Source organism: Carcharodon carcharias (genome assembly GCF_017639515.1).
Source record: "Carcharodon carcharias isolate sCarCar2 chromosome 24 unlocalized genomic scaffold, sCarCar2.pri SUPER_24_unloc_3, whole genome shotgun sequence".
In the NCBI taxonomy this organism is placed as follows: Eukaryota; Metazoa; Chordata; class Chondrichthyes; order Lamniformes; family Lamnidae; genus Carcharodon; species Carcharodon carcharias.
Window position 1 is genome coordinate 610,261 of NW_024470606.1, and position 24,336 is coordinate 634,596.

Below are 24,336 nucleotides of genomic sequence, written 5' to 3' on the forward strand. Positions count from 1 at the left end.
ACACACACAAACACACACATATACACATCTCACTCAATCTCAGACACACACAGATACACACACACATACTCATGCACATACGTATGCACACTCACATACTCACACGCATATGCTCAGGCACTCACATTAACACACATGCGTGCATGCAGATGCACAGAGAAATGCATTGACACATAAGCAGAAACATACACAGTCTCACGCACACACAGAAATACAAACACACACACACAAAAACACAAATGTAAACACAGAAACAGACACAAGCACACACAGAGAGCACAGAAGCACATGAACACACTCTCTCACGCACACAGACACATGCACTCACACTCGATCTCACATACACTCAAAGACAGATTCTCAAGCTCCCTCAAAGCACATGCTCGCCGACCCTCACACACACATACAGAAAAACACACACTAACCCAAAAACACACAGGTGCACAAACACACACACCTACAAACTCAAGCACGCAGACACTCACACACACAGGCAGCCATGTAAGCATTCTCACACGCTTGCATACACAATCACGCACACACCCGCACTGTCACTCAGACTCAAGTGCACATACACACACTCGCATGCACGGACACAAACATGCAGGCACACTTGGAACACATACACACACACACATATACACAGCTGTATTAACTCACATGTGTGCACACACAAACACACACACACACAATCAAAATAGCATCAGACAGACAGAAACACATACACACATTCACACAAAAACACTAACACACCCAAGCACATATACACAGGCTCATATGCATGCACACAAAGAGAAACTCAAAGAGGCACACACACACACACAAACACACAGGAACACAAATCCACATGCATGTGCACACACACAAAGTCTCACACACACATGCACTGTCTTTCGCAGACTCAAGCACACATACGCACACTCACATGCACACACACAGTCAGACACACATAGAACATACATGCACACACACACATACACAGATGCATTAACTCACATGTGCACACACACAAACACACACACAAACACACACACACAAACACACATTCAAAATAATACACACACAGAAATACAAGCAAAAACACATAAACACTCACACATTCAAACACATATACATACACTCATATGCACACACAGAGAAACTCGAACACAAAAGCAAATGTAAACACAGAAACACACACACAATCACTCACAAACACACACACAATGCAGAAACACGCAGACACGTTCTTTCACTCACAGAGACACATGAACACACATTCTCACATATCTTCACAGCACACAATCACAGACCCTCACAAGTGCACACAGATATACACACACTAACCCAAATACACACACGTGCACAACTACATACACTCACACATTCAAACATTAACACAGACAGACATGTACACGCACACACAGGCACACATACAAACACTCTCACACATGCACTCACACACAATCGCCCACTCGCACACATTGCCACTCACAGACTCAAACATACACTCACATGCAAGCACACAAACACACAGGCACACATAAACACACATACATGCTCACACACATATTAAAATGCACACATATGCACATGCATGTGCATGCACAGATGCACACGCTGTCACTGACACACTCAAGCACACATATGCTCACATGCATGCACACAAACACCAACATGGACTTACACACATCGACACACACACACACACACACTGAACAGACATGCACACTCACATGCATACCCAATCAAACACACAATCAGGCACTGTCAGACGCGCATACAAATTGTCACACAAACACTCACCTACAGACTAACATTATCAGAAACATCCATTCACACACACAGAAAAATGCGTGGAAACACATACATATGCAGACACACTCACACACTCAAACATATACTCACATGCACACGCACTCACGCAGGCACACACAGATAAACGCACACACACACACACACCACACACACATACACACCACACGCACACACACAAAGCCACTCGCACAGACACAGAAACACAAATGCATTCACACAGGCACACATACAAACACTCTCACACACATGCAGTTACACACAATCATGCACAGGCACACTGTCACTCATACACATGCACACACACAAGCACACAGACACACTTAGAAACAAACATACAAACCCACACACATACTCACACGCACATACATACTTACATGTGTGTGCACACACAGACACACATGCACTTACACGCAGAAACACACATAGTCACATGCACAGACTCATACATATTCAAACACACTATCTGACAAACACACAAAAACACACACATGAGCACGCACACACACACCCACACACCCACACACATACTCACACATGGGCACACACAGATACTCACACACAGACCCTCATGCACACAGTCGCTCACATATACACAGACATGCAAACATGCAGATGCACAATGAAAAGCACTAATACATAACCAGAAAGACGCACACAGTCACACACATAGGCACACTCACACAGAAACACACACACAAACACACAACACATAGAAATAAACAAACACACTAATCTTCACATACAGAGGCACAAACACTCTCAGTCAAGCTCACATACACTGCAAAATTATATTCACACACACCATCACAGAATGCAATCACAGGCCTTCACAAACACATGCAGCAACACACTCACACGCACAAAATCAGAAACCCACATATATTTACAAAAACATACATGCACACGCAATCCAGACTCTCACACACACACACACACAGACTCTTACATAATCAGCAGTCTCTCTCTCTCTCTCTCTCACACACACACACATACAGACACACACACACACACACACAAACATATGGGCACACACAAAATGACACACACACTCTCGCACACAGGCACTCATGCATGCACTCCCAGACATGTGCACAGGCACAATCACATACAAATACACACAGGAACACACAGGAGCATGGCGATGGTGAAGCAGGCAATGTCAATGATAAAGGTTGGCAGGAGGAGAATGAACTGTAGACCTCTTGGAGGAATCTCTAATCACCATGCCTCAATGAGACACTACAGCACCCTTCCCCTCCTGTCCTTGCAGGAGAAGAGGGTGCACAATGCCCGAGAGCTACAGGGGAACAGAGGTGAGATGCCAAAGCTCCTGCTATGCGACCCTTGAAAGATTGGGCAATGTACGTTGCCAGAATACCATCCAGGGAATGTGTGAGTGTCAGTGAGTGCACCGACACCTCCCCCACTCCCCCACCCCTCTTCACAGCTGAACATGGCTCTGATTTTGAGGCTGCTCTGCAGGCGGTGATGTGGGCTTTGGGAGGGAGGGAGAGGGTGGGAATGGTAACGTGTAATACCAATGTATGATATTGTTTAGCCAAGCAAGAATTAAATGACAGCAACCGAGTTCTGAGATAGCTTTGCAAGAAGGTCACTAAGAATGAGGATGCGCTCAATGACCTCATGTCATGACTGCTGTGTGTTTCTCTCACAGATGCACCTGTTTCTCTCATCCTGCACCTCGCCTCCAGAGAGCCTCTATATGCCCGTTCATCCTCACTGTCCCCCTCTTCAATCTCCTCATCTTCTTCAACCCCCTCTTTCTCAGAAGAGGATAGTTTCACTTCCCGAGCTGAGTTGTTGAGGCAGCTGCGTTATATCTTGCATCAATTGCCTGTTCAGCTGAGTCAATATATGAAGGCGGATCTCAGTGTACCTTCCCTCTGTATTCGTCTGCAGCTGCCACAGCAGAGTCGAAGAGATAAAAGAGCAAGAGAAGGGGCGAGACTGAAATAAACACAGCAATTTGTAGTATACATTGGAATTATTCTAAATTAAGGTAATAACTAAAATAAATTACTAGAAAACACTTCATATACATTTTAAACTATGTCAGTGCATCTCAGCCATGTGGAATGTTCATATTGGGTGTTGTGGGAAGTCGCGCAGGAATGAAGTACACTTGTTGACTACGTCTGTAGTAAGTGTCACCAGCTGCAGAAACTTGAGCTCTGAGTTGCTGAGATTTGGCTAAAAAGTACACAGGCAGATAAGGAAATGGTGACAACCAGAGTATCTAAAAGAAGCAACAAGTAATGCAGGAATCCCCTATGCAGCTCTCTAACTGCTTTTCCATCTTGGACACTGGTGAGTGCGATGGTTCCTCAGAGGGCTGTAGCAAGAGCCAAGTCTTTGGCAATAAATATTGCTCAAATGCACGGGAAAGGAGGAGGAAGAGTGGAAGTGCTGTAGTAGTGGGAGATTTGATAGTTTGGGGTGCAATTTCTGCAGCCGTAGACATGACTACAAGATGGTATGTTGCCTCCCTGGTGCAAGGGTCAAAGATTTCAGCGAGTGTTTGCTGGACATTATTTTGAGAGAGAGTGAACAGACAGAGGCCATTGTCTACACTGGGACCAATAAAATATTTCAGAAGAGGGATGAAGTCTTGAAAACAGATTTTAGGGAGAAGGAAGAGAATTTAAAAAGCAGGACCTCAGGAGCACCAATTATTCCCAGTGTGAAAAAAAGGAAACTCTGGTAATGCAGAAGCCCTTCACCATCTCCAGGAGGACGCTAAATCTGGACTTGAGGATAAACACAAGACATTTGATGTGACAGGGCAAATTGAGAAGGATGTTAAAGAACTATGGTATTCTTGGCTTTACAAAGAGGCATAAAGGAAGAAATGTAAGGATGAAATGGTAATTAGTTGCAAAGAATTGGTTAGATCGCAGCTAGAGGGTTGTGCCCAATTCAAACCACCAAACATTGGGAAGAACTGAAATGATTTAGTGAAGGTACAGGGGTGAATTAATAAAATGGCTCTAGGGACAAGGGGGTCAGTTACATGGAGAGATTAGAAAAGCTGCGATTGTTCTCTTTCTAACAGTGAAGGGTAAGTGGAGATTTAATCTAGAAGTTCAAATTCATGGAGGGATCGGACAAAGTAATTAAGGTGAAACTGCTTCAGTGGGTGAAATTTCAGGGATAAGAAGGCTGAAATTTAAAGTAGCTGACATAGAACCGGAGGTGAATGAGAATTATCTCAGGCAGCGAGTTCTTGGGATTTGCAATTAACTGTGAAAACATGGTGGCAGCAGATTCAATAATACATCTGACTGGGCAGGTCAGAGTAGCCGGCGTACTTCCACTTGGCTCCAGGTAACAGAGAGTGAGCTGAAAGTTGAACGATTCCTTCAGTGATAATCAATCTTTGATTCAATGAGCAAGAAGCAGGGGTAAAATCTGGAAGGAGAGAGACAGAAAGAAAGAGAGACCATGTGCGAAAGAGAGAGACAGACAGAGGGAAAGAGAAAATGAGAGAGGGAGACAGACAGGAACAGAAAGCGAGACTGAGTGAGACAGGCAGTCAGATTCGTGATCTGTCTGCATCCATTCCTGTTGACACTGCACACTGCCTCCACATTTCCATGAATTCTTCCTGCTGTCCAGTACCACCCATGTTCAAGAGGGGGTCTTACTGCATGCACGGTTGACACTTGTTTCAGCTGGCCAGCACCTCTTAGAGGCAGTCAGTCCCTTTTAAAAGGCAGTTATACTGAATCACAGCAGGTTTCTGATGCTGACTGTGAATGCTGTAATTGGAGACAAATCAATGGAACACTAAGGCAGACAGGAGGCGAGGTACCATGTTCCCGTTGGTTAAAGGGGCTGCAAACTCACAAGCAACGGCCTCTGAATGAAATAAGAGCAGGTCGCCAGGGTGGTCAATGTGAGAAGTCTGGCACACAAGACCTGGCAGCAGTGCCAGAATAAGTTTAATGCAGTCACAGAGGCAGGAAATGTCATTGGATCCATCTCCACGTGGCATCTCCAACCCACAAAACCAACAACCTCCCACACTCCCACCACTCACCCATCAGCAATCCCCAACAGTTAGCACTCATGCCTAACATTCACATGCACCATCTCATTCCCACACAACTTCCACTGATAGCGACCTCACACCCAACCCTCACTATCCCTCCATGCCTCCAGCAGGTGCATCACCCAAGCACAGTACAACACAATTACTGCTTTTCTGCCCTCTCTCTCTCTCTCTTTTGCAGGACAAAGTGACCCCAGATTCACAGGAAGCTGCAGAGAACCGGTGGGAACCAGGCAAACCTTCATCCCCTGAGCCTGAGGAAGGAGATCATTCTCTGTATCATGGGAGCGGCTGTGACAGAACCTGTAGCATCCGATGCCACCGAGAGTATTTGGGATAATGATATGTTCCTGCCTCATGCCCGTTCTGAACTCCCAGCTCATTCTCATCCTGCTGTCTGGAAAGATATGGAAGCTACAGTTGGTGGGAAGGAGGCCCTCTTGCTGTCTATCCCACCCTCAACCCCTCACCCCAACATCCCACTTCTAATTTGATGTTTTCCAATGAAACCCAGTCAAAGCAGCTCAAGGAAAGGAGTAGAGAGAGAGAGGGAGACAGTCAGACAGAGAAAGACAGGAAATGAGAGAGAGAGGAGGGGGAGAGAAAAGGGAAAGAAGGAGACAAAGAGTGTGAGAGAGAGAGAGAGAGAGAGAGAGAGAGAGAGAAACAGCACGACTATGATGATGAAGCCCCGTCGTTTGGTCTGGCATTCTCATCCACCAGCTCAAATACTTGCAGTGTGTGTAAATTAAAGGCCAGTATAGAGTCGCAACATGTGAATCACTGAGCACCTGTGGGCTGCAGGGACAGGAAGTGAAAAGTATAGTTTGTGTGCCAGCTCACCGGAGGCTGAGATGACAAACGGGTTCCAATACACTGCACCAGTATCCTTGCTGTTACTTATCAGTCAGCCCAGACTGCCCAGACCATGTTGAGGTGATGGCATCCGACCCTGACCCCTCAAGCGCCAAAGGATTTCATGGGTTTCCTGCAATGTTATCTGCTGTCTCCCACAGTTAGTCAGCAGCCTTTCACTAGCAGTGCTACAATCAATGGGGAAGTACTATGTAGCAGCACCAGGCAATTCGAGGGAATCCATCAGACAGGTGCTAAGAGAATCAACACGTGTGAAGAGTTCAGTTTTGTTTGAATAATTGGATGTGTTAGTTGTATAAAGATGTTCATGAAAATGTTTTTGTTGCTGGTTTTTATTACAGGATCATGGCCAAGGGGAAGCTGTGGTGGGGCGGCTCAGATGGATATAACAGTGGAGAATGGGGGATCCATGGTGGGAAATAGAAGTTGTCCTTTGGTAAAAGGACTGTTAGAAGGTACTCTGTGCCAGCCTGACTGGAATGAATGAGTCCAAGAAATATCCTCCCTGGTCCCTCCTCCTCCTCCTGAAGCGTCCTCCGGATTCCAGGTGACAATGCCTGTGCCCTCATGACGGTGATGATATGAAGGGTGCAGCAGAACACCATGAACTGGAACACCTGCTCCAGCATTTACTGGAGGGTTCACTCCAAGTGCTTCAGGAATCAGAAGCTTTGCTTCATCACACTGATGGTCTGCTGCACGGTATTCCTGGTGGTTCCATTGCTCTCGTTATATACGTGTTATATAATTGGTTGGTGGTGGGGATTGAAGATCGAGTGACAATTATGTGTCCTATATTGAGAAGACACCTTTTTCCCATGTGGAACTCCAGAGATAGTGGGAATGGCTGACTGCTTCAAAATGAAGGCACTGTGGCTGCTGTCGGGATAGCGGACACTCACAAACATGATATACTGCCTATGGTCACACAGCAACTGTATATTAATTAACTGGGAGATCTTTCAATTCCTGCACCTCTCCCAATTGATATGGAGTCCCGACAGATCCTCATGCACCATCAGGAACTCTGCTATCATGGAAAAACCATGGGACCCCTTATCCTGCTTCTCCGTGCTGAGGGACAAAACAATGAATTCATTTCAATCGTCACCTAATGGGTGCACCGATATACAGCATACTGGGAAATGATGGATATGTGTCCCCTCCGACACCTGCCCTGACACTCCCTGCTCAGAAATTTCCAGATCCAAAGAAGGTCACAATGAAACTGTGACCTTAACAGCCACTGACAGCACCATCCTAGTGTGAGTCTCCATGTGGTGTTGAAGAGGGTGACAGAGCTCTGTGACCACCTCCTTGTTTAATCAGAGTCACCTCACACTCTGTTCCTGGGTTAGGGGCGCATTGCTAAATCGCCCCTGGAAAACTTGGGTTGGGTAAGGCAGGCCCCAGCCACCATGCCTCCCATTCCTCCAACTCTACAGAACTTCCCCTCTCTGCAGCCTCTGCTCCATTTGTTAGTCATGTTGCAGACCCAGATGCATTGTAACAACAGTCCCCATACCTCGTCCAGATTTGGTCACCAACCCCCCTGTGCTCCCTGAATATGTGCAGTAGCTCACAACACAAAAACCAGAAAACCATACAAAGCACCTCAAATAACTTTCCAATCACAGAAGTCAGTGAAACGCCCATTAGCTGCAAGGTAGATGCCTCGTACTGCTGAACACATGTTCCGCTAACAGTGACTAATACGGGCGTTCATTGGACAGACACAGACCGAGTTTCAAAGGCGTCTGTCAAAGCTGCTGAGACCCCGTATCCAGCATGGTGCACCAGGTGGGAGATGCCAGCAACAGAACGCGGAGAATATCATGTTTTCTGAGCTATGTCATGTCAGAACCAGTGGCTCTTTTGAGCACAAAGTCAACGTCAGTGAGAGACACAGAGGGAAATCAATCCACTTTAAGCAGAATATTTGGCAAACTTAAACTTGCAGAGTGATGAGGAAAGGTAATGTGGCTCACTGCAGTAGGTGACGGCACAGGAGACATCCAAACACAGGAATGGGAATATTAAAATTCAGCCATTGCTAGATAGGTTGAAACGGTTCGTCGATATTACATTCAGACCCTGCCTCACAGTACTAGCCTACACAGGATACACTGTGCACTATTCCTGACCGCCATGGGGAGATGTACATGTCACACTGGAAGTGACCAGTAGTGTAGCTCACACGAGAGCACTAGTACAACGAGTAGTGCAGAAGAGGAAAGCTGTGTCAAATGGAGATACCGGGGTGGGGTGGCTCATTAATTTAACCCAAATAGCAGGATAATGGAAAATTGATAGGGAATGGGACCTTTGGAGGGGCAAAGTCATGGAGAGGGAACATTACAATTAAGGCATTGGTGGAGCGGCTACTGCTATAGGTCAGTGAGCACAAAGATGAAGGGTGAAAGAGATTTGGTGTGAGTTCAGGTATAGACAGCAGAGGGATGGATGAGCTTTGCTTCTGCAGTTTTGTTACTGGGAGGGTGGTGAGCAGGGAATTCCTGTTCCATGTGGTGGGTAAATTTGGTTCTGCAGCTTTGTAACTGGGAGACTGGTGAGCAGAGAAATTGTGCTGCATGTAGTGGGTGAAATGGATTCTGCAGCTTTGTAACGGGGAGGGTGGTGAGCAGAGAATTAGTGGGTAAAATGGATTCTGCTACAATAATTGCTAGCCAAAGGAATTACATCAGAGATCACATGGCTCATAAGCCACATGACTATGACGAGCCACAGCACACAACAGGCATCGATGCACAAAGGCATTTCTCCACACAACTAGACATGATGAGTCTGGGTTTAGCAAAAACACAAATGATAGTGTGTACAGCAGATGGTCTGATCCAGAGGATAATATTCTGGAGGTGAAAGTAGACGGGATTGAGGAAGGACGGGGTGTTGGATCAGAAATCAGCTCAGGGTGAAAGGGGTAACGGAGTTTCCAAACAGTGTCGTTCATCCTCGGGTATTTGTAAGATATAGGAAAGAAGTCAGTGGATAGGGAACAGAGTTTGTGAGTGCAACTGAAAACAATGCTCTCCACGTTCCCAATACTTAAACAACAAGGAGAGTGATACAATGAAACGCAGATTACAGACATAATAGCTGAATACAGGGACTCCCCAAGTATTCCACCAGGAAAGAAGGGGAGAAAGTGATTCATCAAGAAACAGGGGTTAGCAGGGGTTTGTAGAAGCTCGGGATGCAGTGAAGCAACAAAAACAACATGCAGCAAATAGGGCACTATTAAACATGGTTTATAGAATTCATAACTGGATAGAGAGACTTACCACTGACACCAACAATAGCCAGGACGGGATAGTAAAAGTGTTCAATAATGAAAAGTACGGATTGGACCCGATCAGCTAACGTTATCCACGAATCATCTGCAAAAAGGCGGTCAAACCAATAGGATAAACTTCTGTCCCTTGTTGTAACATTCCAGTCTATTGGTGTCAGATCCTGATCCATTGTTGTAACATTCCAAATTATTTTTCTCAGATTCGGACCGATTGATGGAACATCTCAATCTGCTGTTCTCGGATTCTGATCCATTGTTGAAACAATTCAATCTGTTTTTCTCAGATTCCGATCTCTGCTCTCCCTCTCTCTGGAGCCGCTGATCCCTCTTAGAGCCGGAGGTGACACTATGGGATGACACATTGAAAGTAATCCCTTATTAATAGAAGACTGAAACCATCCAGTGACACCATTAAGATCCATGGAGACTGACATTGACCACAGTCACTGAGCAAACAGATTTGGTTAACCCTTTTCAATCCAACACCTTTTTAATATCACAATAAAGTCAAACATTTATCCGGTCTGGGATGTACGATGTCGCTTAAGGATTGAAATAGCGGAGGGGCTGACCAGAATTTGTCAAAATTCCTTAGATATGGGGATGGTGCCTCTACTATCGTCGGTGTTGGTCTTAGATGAAATTGCCAATTGATAGAGACTGCTGAAGGCTCGGTTGTTGGTAAACTTCAACTATTGTTGAACAATCTGCTATGTACAGTATAACGTTAGCACGAGGCTTCACATGGAACTACCTGTCAACATACTCTATTGTCATGTGATATTACATCACTGATGACGTAGACTGTATATTTATATGGTTAACATTCACTCTTTTGACTACATCTCCCCCCAAGTCTTTTACTCAGTTAAATGCATTATAAGCATTATCCCACATCTCGCGCCATAATCTCTGCCTCGATCCCGTGTTCACAGAGACAACTGCTGTGGTGGCTTCACCAGTCTCCCTTGTCCTTATTCTCAGCTCTCTCGAGGTAGTACAGAAATCGGCTTCTCCGTGTTCTCTCTGGAAACTCTGTAGAGCACCAAGTGCGTCTTCAGAAAGTAATGGTTCTATGTTCAGGTTATCTTCCTGATCGCATGGGAATTTAGTCCTTTCCATTTGTGGTCTTCTTGTAGAGCTAAGACTACTTATGTTTCCCCTCATTATCCCATTTTCATGCCTCTGCAAGGTAAAATATCAGACTTTGTGGGGTTTTTTTTCCAGTAACTGGCCTTCTCCAGTCTGGTCTCTCATTCAAGCTCACACGGGTGATGAGAGTACCGGTATACCACGCACTCTCTGGCATTGATCATAGTGTATGTTCTGATTTGAACGATACTAATCCTCCTTCTCCCCTATTCTTTCTACATCAGTTGCTCTTAGACATGATATGTGCGTATGTGGGAAGAACAGAAAGTTGCGTCCGTCGACTTGCTTCCATCAGGGGTTCTGACGAAGACAAACCATTCTGGTGTAAGTTAGAAAATTTGTGAGAAGAAGCCAAAGGGGGGCTGCCGGTCTGCCGGTAAGGGAAATGCGCTGTAGAGGGTGAATTACCAAAGATGGAAATGCCAGATAAATATAAAAAAGGGAAAAGCAAAAAACTGCGGATGCTGGAAATTTGAGATAACAACAGAAAATGCTGGAAAAACTCAGCAGGCCTAACAGAATCTGTGGAGAGAGTTACCGCTTCGAATCCGTATGAAGAGTCATATGGACTCGAAACGTTAACTCGGTTTTTCTCTCCACAGGTGCTGTTAGATCTGCTGAATATTTTAGTATAAAAAAGAGGATGTGACGCCTCTTGTCCGGCGGTGAAGGCAGCTTATGGGATAGTTCAGTCCAGGTAGCTCAAGCAGCATAGCCTCAGGCTTTTAATGTGAGGATGCCAGGGTTCGAGTACTATCATCCACGCTGCTTTTGGCACTAAGTGTTCACTCGCCATTAAACGACAGAAAAAAATAACCCAGATACGCTGGATTCTTCAGGGAGACCGAAAATGATTGCGACATTATCTCAATTTGCAAAAACATTACATCTTCTCGAAATTCTGGTAGCCTCTAACATTATTCAGGATTGTTTTCAGACTTCCAGCTACGTTAAGGGTGAAATGTACTTCCTGACTTTTCTCTTGTTTGGCCACGACACCATCGCTGTGGAGCAGTGGCAAAAGCATGTTAACATTCAATCCTATTCTTAACATGGGGCAAACAGTTTGTCCTTATTTAACCTAACAATTCGTTTTAATGGTACAGACAGCTCGATCATATCACGCTTCCTTCTTCTACACTGAATAGAATAGAAAAAAGGGAGAAGCCCTGAAAAAGAAAGGGAAGCGGGGAGAAGGCTGGGGGATGAAGTAGCTGAATTGCTCCTTCAGAGAGCAAGCACAAACAAGACCACCTTCAGTGTTTTACCCATTCTGATGCCATGATTATGAAACTTGAACTCCTAATGTAACCTGCTAAACTTACCACTGGTCAATCAGCACTGCTTCCACCCCAAGGTCAATATAATCCTGCTGTTTCCCCTGAGTGCTGTATTCTGCAGAAAGCAAACCTCAAGCTGCAAAATGTCTCGTTGTCAATAGACTGAAACCTCTTCTGTTCAATTTCTCTCATGGGATGTGGACATGTCGCCCATGACCAGTATAAGTTGCTCATTCACAATTGCCTTCTGAATGTTGCTAAATTTAAATAGTATAAGAATTTCAAACATTGAAATGAAAATTATAGTCGGATCTCCAGGACGTTGCAATTGAAGCGTGTGGAGCTTAATGGCGAATGAGAAGTGAAACGGTCACAGCCGTGAAAACGCATGGCGGGGCTTTAAGCGCGAAATTACCGGGTGCCTGTTGAATTTTAAATTTGCTACTATCATGCTGGGGAGTTGCAAGTTCAGGAAGTGAAATATGTCTTCGCCTGGCTCTCGATCAACGACTTTAGGCGTTCACAGGGTATCGCAAAAGTAGTGAAAGACAACTAATAACAACCCAACTGCCCTTGTTTTTAATAAAAGCAAAATACTGCAGATGCTGGAAATCTGAAACGAAAGCAGAAAATTCTGGAATAATTCAGCAGGTCTAACTGAATCTGTGGAGAGAAAAAACAGAGTTAAGGTTAAAGAGTTAAAGCTCTGACGAAGAGTCATAAGGACTCGAAAGGTCTTTCTCTCCACACATGCTGTCAGACCTGCTGAGATTTTCCAGCATTTTCTGTTTGTGTTCTGCTGACTTCTACCTCAGTAACACCCATATAGCAGAGCCACTTCACAGGGCAACACTGTGCGAAGAGCTCGCGGTTATTTTGCCTTTCATTTACCTTCTGCCGGGTGTCTTCGGAAGGAGGTTGTCCCAGCGAGATGGAGTTGGAAAATGTTAGACCGGAAAGCTCAACAGGTCTGACAGCATCTGCGGAAAGGGATACAGTTGACGTTTCGAGTCCATATGACCCTTCATCAGAGCTTAAAAATATAGAAATGAGATGAAATATAATCAGGTAGAGGGGGGTGGGACACGGAGAGCTCGACAGGGGGCCAGTGATAGGTGGAGGCCAAGAAAAGGCTGCCAAAAATGTCATAGACAAAAAGACAAAGGGATGGTGATATTATCAAAGGGATGAGCTAATGGGGACATTAAGGGTAGCAAGCAGGACAAGCTAGTGGCAGATGGCCCGTGTGGGGGTGGGGTGGGGAGAAGGGATTGAAATGGGCTAAAAGGCAGGGATGAAACAATAGATCGAAATAAATTTAAAAATAGGTGGGAAAAGAAAAATATATTTATAAAAAATGTATAAATTATTGTAAAAAGGGGGAACAGAAATGAAAACAGTGATTGAGCAGAGAGTTCATGATCTGAACTTGTTGAGTCAATATTAAGTCCGGAAGACTGTCAAGTGCCTCGTCGGAAGATGAGGTGCAGTTCCTCCAGTTTACATTGAGCTTCACTGGAACATTGCAGCAGGCCAAGGCGGGACATTTGGGCATGAGAACAGGGTGGTGTGTTGATAAGGCTGGTGCTGTTGTTGTCTGGCGCACTGATGTTTACTTCACAGAGGCTGGGTGTCAACTCACAGACACTTCCTCCTACCTCCCCCTGGACCAGGACGCCACCACTGAACATCAAGCCATTGTTTCGAGGGCTGTCACTGACCTCATCTCCTCTGGAGATCTTCCCTCCACAGCTCCAACCTCAGTCTCCCAACCTCAGACAGCCCACTTCTACCTCCTACCCAAAATCCACAAACAGGAGTGTCCCAGCAGATCAATTTTGTCATCCTGTTCCTGCCCCACGGAAATCATTTCTTGCTATCTTGACTCATTCTGTCTCCCCTTGTCCAGTCTGTTCCCACCTACATCCATGATTCCTCTCACATCCTACATCATATCAACAATTTCCAGTTCCCTGGCCCCAACTGCTCCTCTTCACCATGGACGTCCAAACCCTCTACATGTCCATCCCCAATTGGGATGGCCTGAGGGCTCTCTGTTTTTTTCCTCGAACGGAGGCTCAAACAACCCCCATCCACCATTACTTTCCTCCGTCTGGCTGAACTTGTTCTGTCACTGAACAATTTCTCCTTAAACACACCTCACTTCCACCAAATAAAAGGTGTGGTGATGGGCACCTGCATGGGCCCCAGTTATGCCTTGTGGAACTTTCCTTGTTCCAGTCCTACTCAGGGCCCCTCCTACAACTCTTTCTATGGTACATTGATGACTGCTTTGGTGCTGCTTCCTGCTCCTGTCTGGATCTAGTTTTTTTTTTAATTTTGCTTCAAATTTCCACCCTTCCATTATTTTCTTGTGGACCATCACTGACAGTTCCCTTCCCTTCCTTGATCTCTCAGTCTCAATTTCTGGTGATAGACTGTCCACCAATATCCATTACAAGCCTACCGACTCTCACAGCTCACTTGACTACAGCTCCTCACGCCCCACTTCCTGTAGGGACTCCATCCCATTCTCTCAGATCCTTCGCCTCCGTCACATCTGTTCTGATGATGCCACTTTCCAAAGCAGTTCCTCTGACATGTCTTCCTTCTTCCTTAACCAAGGTTTTCTACCCACGGGTGGTTGACAGGACCCTCAACCATGTCCGGCCTACCTCCCATGCATCTGCCCTCACAACCTCCGCTCCCTCCCAGAACCATGATTGGGTCCCACTTGTCCTCCCTTATCACCTCACCAGCCTCTGTGTTCAAAGCTTCAGCCTCTACCATTTCTGCCAACTCCAGCATAATGCCACCACCAAACACATCTCCCCTTCATCACCCCTGGTGGTTTTCCACAGGGATCATTCACTCTGGGACACCCTGGCCCACTCCTCCATCACCCCCTACAACTCAAGCCCCTCCCACGGCACTTGCCCATGCAACCGCAGAAGGTGCAACACCTGCCCTTTTGCTTCCCCTCTCCTCACCATCCAAGGGCTCAAATACTCCTTTCAAGTGAGGCAGCACTTCACTTGTACTTCCCTCAATTTAGTCTACTGCATTGCTGCTCCCAGTGCGGTTCCTTCTACATTGGAGAGACCAAACGCAGGCTGGGTGACCACTTTGCACAACACCTTTGGTCTGTCCGCAAACATGACCCAGATCTCCCTGTCGCTTGCCATTTCAACACACCACTCTGTTCTCATGTCCACATGTCCATCCTTGGACTGCTGCAATGTTCCAGTGAAGCTCAATGCACACTGAAGGAACAGCACCCCATCTTCCGACTAGGCACTTTACGGTCATCCAGACTTAATATTGAGTTCAACAATTTCAGATCATAAACACTCTCCTCCATCACCACCCCATTTCCGATTCCCCTTTTTGCAATAATTTATAATATTTTTGCAAATTTATTTTTCTTTTCCCACCATTTTTAAATATATTTCAATCTATTGTTTCATCTCCGCCTTTTAGCCCATTTGGACCCCTCCCCTCCACCCCACCCCCAAAGGCCAATCTGCCACTAGCTTGCTTCCCTTAATGTCCCCATTAGCACATTCCTTAGATAATATCACCACCGTCAACACCCCTTTGTCCTTTTACCTATGACACTTTTGGCAATCTCTTCTTGGCCTCCACCTATCACTGGCCCCCTATCCAGCTCTACGTGTCTCACCCCTCTCTACCAGCTTACATTTCATCTCATTTCTATATCGTTTAGTTCTGATGACGGTCATACGGAATCGAAACATCACCTGTATCCCTCTCCGCAGATGCTGTTAGACCTGCTGAGTTTTTCCAGGTATTTTTGTTTTTGTTCTAGATTTCAAGCATTCGGAGTATTTTGCTTTTATCTTTGACCGGAAACCATTGGCTTCTCAACCGCTTAGATGAAGTGTCGCTTCCAAGTAGCTCAGCAATGACTTACAGGTTCCGCCGTTCGGTGCTTTGTTTCGTTCTAACCGTGTTATAAAGTAATTAGCAACACATTAAGCGTCCGTTGTGCAGCATTTTTAAAAGACATCTTCGAAGCAGCAAATATTTTTTCGCCTCGCCATCAGCGCTAGTTGAGAAATCTGACATTGAATAGGCTTTGCTGATGGTGCAGTATTTGCGTGAAATTTTTGCGAAGCAAGTTATTAATTTATGTGCAGGTCTGTTGATAGGTTGAATGGAATCTCTTTGCTATGGTTCACTCGTAAGATTGTTTCCACTGGCGGTTGCAAGTTGTTTCGAGTGTTTCGAGTGAATTGGCTGCAACATTACAGCGAACAGGCATGGGCACAGTTGACAGCGATGTCACTGCTCATTAGCTGTGCAGTAGCAAAGGTTTGATCGCATGATCATCTCTCTCTCTCAGTCGGTGTGTCGGTGTGTCTCTCTCTCTCAGTTGGTCGGTCAGTATCTCTCTCTCACTCTCTCTCACTCTCTTGGTCGGTCTCTCTCTCTCTCGCTCTCTCTGCCTCCCTCTCGGTCGGTTTGTCTCTCTCTCTCTCGGTCCGTATCTGATTCTCTCTCTCTTTATCTCACCCTCTCGGTCGGTTAGTTGGTATCCCTCTCTCTCTCTCTCTTTCTCACTCTCTCTCTCTCTCTCTTACGGTTGGTCAGTCTAAGTCTCTCTCTCTCACTCTTTGTCGGTCTCGGATTCTCTCTCTCTCTTTCTCTCACACTCTCGGTCGTTTGGTCAGTATTCCTCTCTCTGTCTCTCTCTCTCTCTCTCGGTTGGTCGGTTGGTCATCTCTCTCTCTCACTGGCTCTCTGTCTCTCTTTCTCTCTCTCGGTCGGTCGATCTCTCTCTCGGTCGGTTACCTCTCTCTTGATCGACTGGTCAGTCAGTAATTCTCTCTATCAATCTCTGTCTCTCTCTCTCTCTCGGTCAGTTGGTCTCACTATCTCTCTCTTTCGATCTCTCTCTTGGCCGATTGGTCAGTCTTTCTCGCTTTCTCGCTCTCTATCTTTCTCCCCTTCGGTCGGCTGGTCAGTCTCTCCCTCTCTCTCCCTCTCTCTCTCTGTTGGTCGGTATCCCTCTCTCTCTCGCGCACCACCACCCCCCCCCCTCCCCCCCCCCCACCCTCTCTCTCTCTCTCGCTCTCATGGTCGGTTGGTCCCACTCTCTCTCTCTCGGTCGATCTCTGATTCTCTCTCTCTCTTTCTATCACCCTCTTGGTCAGTTGGTCGGTATCCCTCTCGATCTCTTGGTCCGTCGGTCGTTCATCCTCTCTCGGTCAATCGGTCTCTCTCTATCTCTCTCTCTTTATCGCTCTCTCTTTCTCTCTCTCTCTCCGTTCTGTCGGTCGGTCTCTCTCTCTCCCTATTCCTCTCTATTTCGATTGGTCTCTCCCTCTCTATCTCGGTCAGTCATTCGGTCATCTCTCTCTCTCTCTCTCTCTCTCTTGCGCTCTGTCTGTCTCTCTTAGTCAGCCGGTGTCTCTCTCTCTCTCTCTCTCTCAGTCATTCTGTCGGTCTCTCTCTCTCACAGTTGGTTGATCGGTACCTTTGTCTCTCTCTCTCCCTTAGTCGGTCTCTCACTCTCTCTTTCTCTCTCTCCCCTCTCGGTCGGTCGGTGTCCCTCTCTCTCTCTCTATCACTGTCTCTCGCTCTCTTTCTGTCTCCCTCTTGGTCGGAATCTCTCTCTCTCTCTCGGACGGTTGGTCTCTCCCTCTCTCCTACTCTCAGTCTCTCGGTCGATCTCTAATTCTCTATCTGTATCTCTCACCCTCTCGGTCGGTTGATCGTTATCCCCCTCTCCCTGTCACTCTCTCTCTCTCGCTCTCTTGGTCGGTCGGTCGTTCATCCCCTCTCTCTTTCTTGGTCGATCATTCTGTCTCTCTCCTTCTCGATCTTTCTTTCTCTCTCACTCTCCGATCGTTCGGTCGGTCTCTCACTCTACCTATCTCTTTCTATCTCGATCAGTCTCTCCCTCCCTATCTCGGCCAGTCGGTCATCTCTCTCTCTCACTCTCGCCCTCTGTCTCTCTCTCTCTCTCTTAGTTGGACGGTCTCTCTCTCTCGCTCTCTCTCTCAGTCGGTCGGTCAGTCTCTCTCTCTCTCTCTCTCTCTACTCTCTCGGTCAGTCTCTGATTCTCTCTCTCTTTCTCTCACCCTCTCCGTCAGTCGGTCTCTCTCTCTCTCTTTCTCTCTCTCTCTCTTGTTTGGTCAGTCAGTCTCTCTCTCACCCTATCCCTCTCTAACTCGATCAGTCTCTCCCTCTCTCTCAGTCAGTCAGTCCGTCGGTCATCTGTCTCTCGCCCTCTGTCTCTCTCTCTCCCTCGGTCGGTAGGTGTCTATCTCTCTCTCTCTCTCAGTGGGTCTATCGGTCTCTCTCTCCTCTTTCAGTTTTTCGGTCAGATTCCCTCTCTCTCTCTTAGTCGGTCGGTATCCCTCTCTCTCTCCCTTGTTCTCTTGGTCGGTCAGTCATTCATCCTCTCTCACTTTCTCTCAGTTGATCAGTCGCTCTCTTTCTCACTCTCTCCCTCTCTCTTTCGCGTTCAGTCGGTCGGTCTCTCTCACACCCTCTCCCTCTCCATCTTGATCAGCCTCTCCCTCTCTATCTCGGTCAGTCGGTCGGCCGGTCATCTCTCTCTCTCCTCTCCGTTGGTCGGTGTCACTCTCTCTCCCTCGGTCAGTCGGTCTCTCACTCTCTCCCTCTCTCTTGTTCTCTCTCATTCTCTCGGTCGGTTGGTCGGGCTCTCTCCCTCCCACGGTTGGGCACATTCTCTCTCTCCCTCTGTCTTTCGGTCATCTCTCTCTCGCTTGCTCCCTGTCTCTCTCTCTCTCTCTCTCAGTTGTTCGGTCTCTCTCCTCCCTTTCTCTCTCTCCCTCTCGGTTGGTCGGTCATCACTCTCTCTCTCTCTCGCTTTCTCCGCCGGTCGGTCGTCTCTCTCTAGCTAACGCTCACGATCAGCCGGTCGGTCGGTCACTCTCTACGTTGCTCTCTGTCTCTCCCTCAGTCGGTCGGGCTGTCTCTTTCCCTCTCGGTCGGTATCGCACTCTCTCTCTCTCTATCGTTCTCCCTGTTAGTCGGGCCAGGAGAGCCCAGGAGAGGCTATTAAAGTATCCAGAACACACAATAGGACAGAGTGTTTGGAAAGGGCTAGGAATCTAACTTCAAGCACATCAGATAAAGGGACGACAATGAGAAAGGGGACGGGAAATACAGGACTGAATGTGTTGTATCTGAATGCACGCAGTAAATGAAATAAGGTAAATGATCTGGTGGCGCAGATTGAAATTGGCAGGTATGATGTGGTGGGCATCACGGAGTCATGGCTGCAAGGGGAACAGGACTGGGAGCTAAATATCCAAGGATAGACATCCTATCGAAAAGATAGGCAGGTTGGCAGAGGGAGTGGGATTGCTTTGTTAGTAAGAAATGAAATTAAATCGATAGTAAGAAATGATGTAGGGTCAGATGATGTAGAATCTGTGTGGGTAGAGTTGAGGAACCGCAAAGGTAAAAAAACTCAGGCCTCTAAACATCAATCAGGATGTGGGGCACAAGATACACCAGGAGATAGAAAAGGTGTGTAAGAAAGGCAAGGTTACAGTGATCATGGGGGATTTCAATATGCAGGTAGACTCAGAAAATCAGGTTGGTAGTGGATCCCAAGAAAAGGAATTTGTGGAATGTCTACAAGATGGCTTTTTGGCGCAGCTTGTGGTGGAGCCCACTAGGGAACAGGCAATTCTAGATTTAGTGGTGTGTAATGAGGAAGATTTGATAAGGGACCTTAAGGTGAAGGAACCCTTAGGAGGAAGTGACCATAATATGATAGAATTTACCCTGCAATTTTACAGAAAAAGCTGGAATCAGATGTAACAGTACTACAGTTGAATAAAGGCAACTACAGAGGCATGAGAGAGGAGCTGGCCAGAATTGAATGGGTGATGAGCCTAGCAGGAAAGACAGTGGAACAGCAATGGCAGGAGTTTCTGGGAGTAATTTGGGAGACACATCAAAAATTCATCCCTTGGAAGAAGAAGCATACTAAAGGGAGGATGAGGCAACCATGGCTGACAAGGGAAGTCAGGGACAGCATAAAAGCTAAAGAGAAAGCATACAATGAGGTAAAGAGCAGTGGGAAACCAGGGGATTGGGAAGCCTACAAAAACACTAAAAAAAGAAACAAGGAGGGAGAAAATTAAATATGAGGGTAAACTAGCCAGTAATATAAAAGAAGATTGCAAGAGGTTTTTTTTAGATATATAAAGGGTAAGAGAGAGGCACAAGTGGACAATGGGCTGCTGGAAAATGACGCTGGAGAAGTCGTAGTGGGGAACAAAGAAATGGCAGAGGAACTGATTAGGTACTTTGCATCAGTCTTCACAGTGGAAGACACGAGTGACATCCCCAAAGTTCAAGAGAGTCGGGGGGCAGAGGAGAGTGTGGTGGCCATTACCAGGGAGAAGGTGCTAGGAAAACTGAAAGGTCTGAAGGTGGATAAATCACCTGGACCAGATGGATTACACCCCAGAGTTCTGAAGGAGATAGCTGAAGAGATAGTGGAGGCATTAGTGGTGAACTTTCAGGAATCACTGGAGTCAGGGAGGGTCCCAGAGGACTGGAAAATTGCTAGTAAGAAATGAAATTAAATCGATAGTAAGAAATGATGTAGGGTCAGATGATGTAGAATTTGTGTGGGTAGAGTTGAGGAACCGCAAAGGTAAAAAAACTCAGGCCTCTAAACATCAATCAGGATGTGGGGCACAAGATACACCAGGAGATAGAAAAGGTGTGTAAGAAAGGCAAGGTTACAGTGATCATGGGGGATTTCAATATGCAGGTAGACTCAGAAAATCAGGTTGGTAGTGGATCCCAAGAAAAGGAATTTGTGGAATTGGGGAAAATCCCCAATTTAAGAAGGGAGTGAGGCAAAAGACAGGAAATTTCATGCCGATTGGCCTGACCTCGGTCACTGGTAAGATTTTAGAGTCCATTATTAAGGATAAGATTTCAGAATACTTGGAAGTGCATGGTAAAATCGAGCAAAGTCAGCATGGTTTCATCAAGGGGAGGTCATGTCTGACAAATCTGTTAGAATTCTTTGAGGAGGTATCAAGTAGGTTAGACAAAGGAGAGCCAATGGATGTTATCTACTTGGACTTCCAAAAGGCCTTTGACAAGATGCCGTACAGGAGGCTGCTCAGTAAGATAAGAGCCCATGTTGTTAGAGGCAAGGTACTAGCATGGATAGAAGAGTGGCTGTCTGGCAGGAGGCAGAGAGTGGGGATAAGGGGGTCCTTCTCAGGATGGCAGCCAGTGACTAGTGGAGTTCCACAGGGGTCAGTGTTGGGACCACAACTTTTCACTTTATAATTAATGATCTAGATGAAGGAACTGAGGGTATCCTGGCTAAGTTTGCAGATGATCCAAAGATAGGTGGAGGGACAGGTAGTATTGAGGAGGTGGGGAGGCTGCAGAAGGATTTGAAGAGGTTAGGAGAATGGGCAAAGAAGTGGCAGATGGAATACAACGTGGGGAAATGTGAGGTCATGGAATTTGGTAGGAAGAATAGAGGCATACACTATTTTCTAAATGGGGAGAGAATTCAGAAATCTGGAGTGCAAAGGGACTTGGGAGTCCTAGTCCAGGATTCTCTTAAGGTTAACTTGCAGGTTGAGTCGGTAGTTCGGAAGGCAAATGCAATGTTGGCATTTATTTCGAGAGGACTAGAATATAAAAGCAGGGATGTGCTGCTGAGGCTTTATAAGGCTCTGTTCAGACCACGTTTAGAATATTGTGAGCAATTTTGAGCCCCGTATCGCAGGAAGGATGTGTTGCGCCTGGAGAGGGTCCAGAGGAGGTTCACAAGAACGATTCCAGGAATGAAAGGAATGTTCGCGGACTCTGGGTCTATACTTGATGGAGTTTAGAAGGATGAGGGGGGATCTGATTTAAACTTACAGAATACTGAAAGGCCTGCATAGCATGGACGTGGGGAAGATGTTTCCATTAGTAGGAGAGACTAGGACCCGAGAGCACAGCCTCAGAATAAAGGGAAGACCTTTTAGAACAGAGATGAGGAGAAACTTCTTTAGCCAGAGAGTGGTGAATCTATGGAATTCATTGCCACAGAAGGCTGTGGATGCCAGGTCATTGAGTGTATTTAAGACAGAGATAGATAGGTTCTTGACTGGTAAGGGCATCAAATGTTACGGGGAGAAGGCGGGAGAATGGGGTTGAGACACTTGTCAGCCATGATTGAATGGCGGAGCAGACTCGATGGGCTGAATGGCCTATTTTCTGCTCCTATGTCTTATGGTCTTATGGATGCCGACAGATGTGTGGCACAGAAGTGTTAAAGAAGGATGGATTCGTCAGAGCAAGATGCAGAAATTTTCCAGACAAGAAGTATGAAAGAAAAAGACAGTGTGCGATGGTGCAGGAGAACGGCATCCTCTTGTGGTGTGACAACAGAGGGGGGGAATATGGACCACAATTACTCTAAAAGACTAACACATCATTGGCCCGTACGGGGATCGAACCCGCGACCTTGGCGTTATTAGCACCACGCTCTAACCATCTGAGCTAACCGGCCGCCCGCTGGCAAATAATTTGGTCGAGTGCTATTCCAACTCAGCCTAGCAATGAGTGAAGAATTCGCATCTTGCTTTACTGACTGATCTCACAAAGGCTGGAACTCTAGTGTTTTCCGAGACAATGCTTTAAGTTACCAGCGAGATGTAATGATGTGTTTTTTTTTCCAGAGCTGCTGAATGATCCGAACTTCAGAAATCTGTTCAGGAGCAGCTAAGTTCTCCTTCTTTTCATTGTTGAAAATAGGCTGCCGAAAGCAAACCCCAAACTGCAAAATTTCTCGTCATCAATGGGCAGGTACCTCATGCAAGCTCTTCGTTTAAATTTCTTTCACGGGATGTGGACATGTCGCGCATGAGCGGTGTAAGTTGCTCATTCACAATTGTCTTCAGAAGGATGCTAAGTTTAAAGAGTACAAGCACTTCAAACATTGAAATAAAAATAGTGTGAAACGTTGCCGTATCTCAAGGATGTTGCAATTGAAACGTGTGGATTTTCAAGGCGAATTAGAAGTCAGGCAGTTACAGTCGTGAAAACTCATGGAGTGCGGTTGAAACTTCAATTTGCTGCTGTCATTCAGGGCAGGGAAATGAATATAAATTTCCGCCTGCCTCTCAGTCAGCTGCATCAGGCGTTTAGATCAATTGGGAAAGCAGTAAATAACAGGCCAACTGCCCCTGTGATTGATTAATTTACCTGATTAACAATCATTCAGCAACGCCACCTCACAGGCCACATTGTATGGAGAGCCCCCTGTTTATTTTGCCTTGCGTTTTCCCTCTTCACAGCGAAGTGTCTGAGATAAGTTGCAATTAGAAGGGAACGGTATTGGCTTCTGAGCCAAGGATATTATGTGTCATCAATGTGTCACCAATCAACGACGCGTATTTATAATGCAAAGCTTTGAATTGCATCGCACAATTTTGCTACAAACATCATTGGGAATTGATCATCTCTTATCGGGCTGCATGACAAAGCGAGTGCAGAACTTACAGGTAAAAGAGCGTCCGAGCACCGACGTGAATTCTGGAAACATCAGCATTAACGGTACAGGACAGATGGATTTGCACCAATCGGATTTCTCTTCTTAAAAAAAAGCCACATGCATGATTAGCCGTACTTTTTGTGGTATATCTTAACGATTTGGATACACATATAAGAGGAACATAAGGCCCCAGTTATGCCTGTCTCTTTATGGGGTATGTAGAACATTCCTTGTTCCAGTCCTACTCAGGCCCCCTCCCACAACTCTTCCTCCGGTACATCGATGACTGCTCGGGTGCCGCTTCATGCTTTCGTCTGGA

General features: G+C 46.2%; 1 non-coding gene across 1 annotated transcript; it reads right to left on the reverse strand.

Annotated features, from left to right (window-relative positions):
* Positions 1-22,959: 22,959 nt before the first annotated feature.
* Positions 22,960-23,033, reverse strand: trnai-aau. Its single transcript has one exon. It is a non-coding gene; the product is annotated as a tRNA-Ile (tRNA).
* Positions 23,034-24,336: the final 1,303 nt, after the last annotated feature.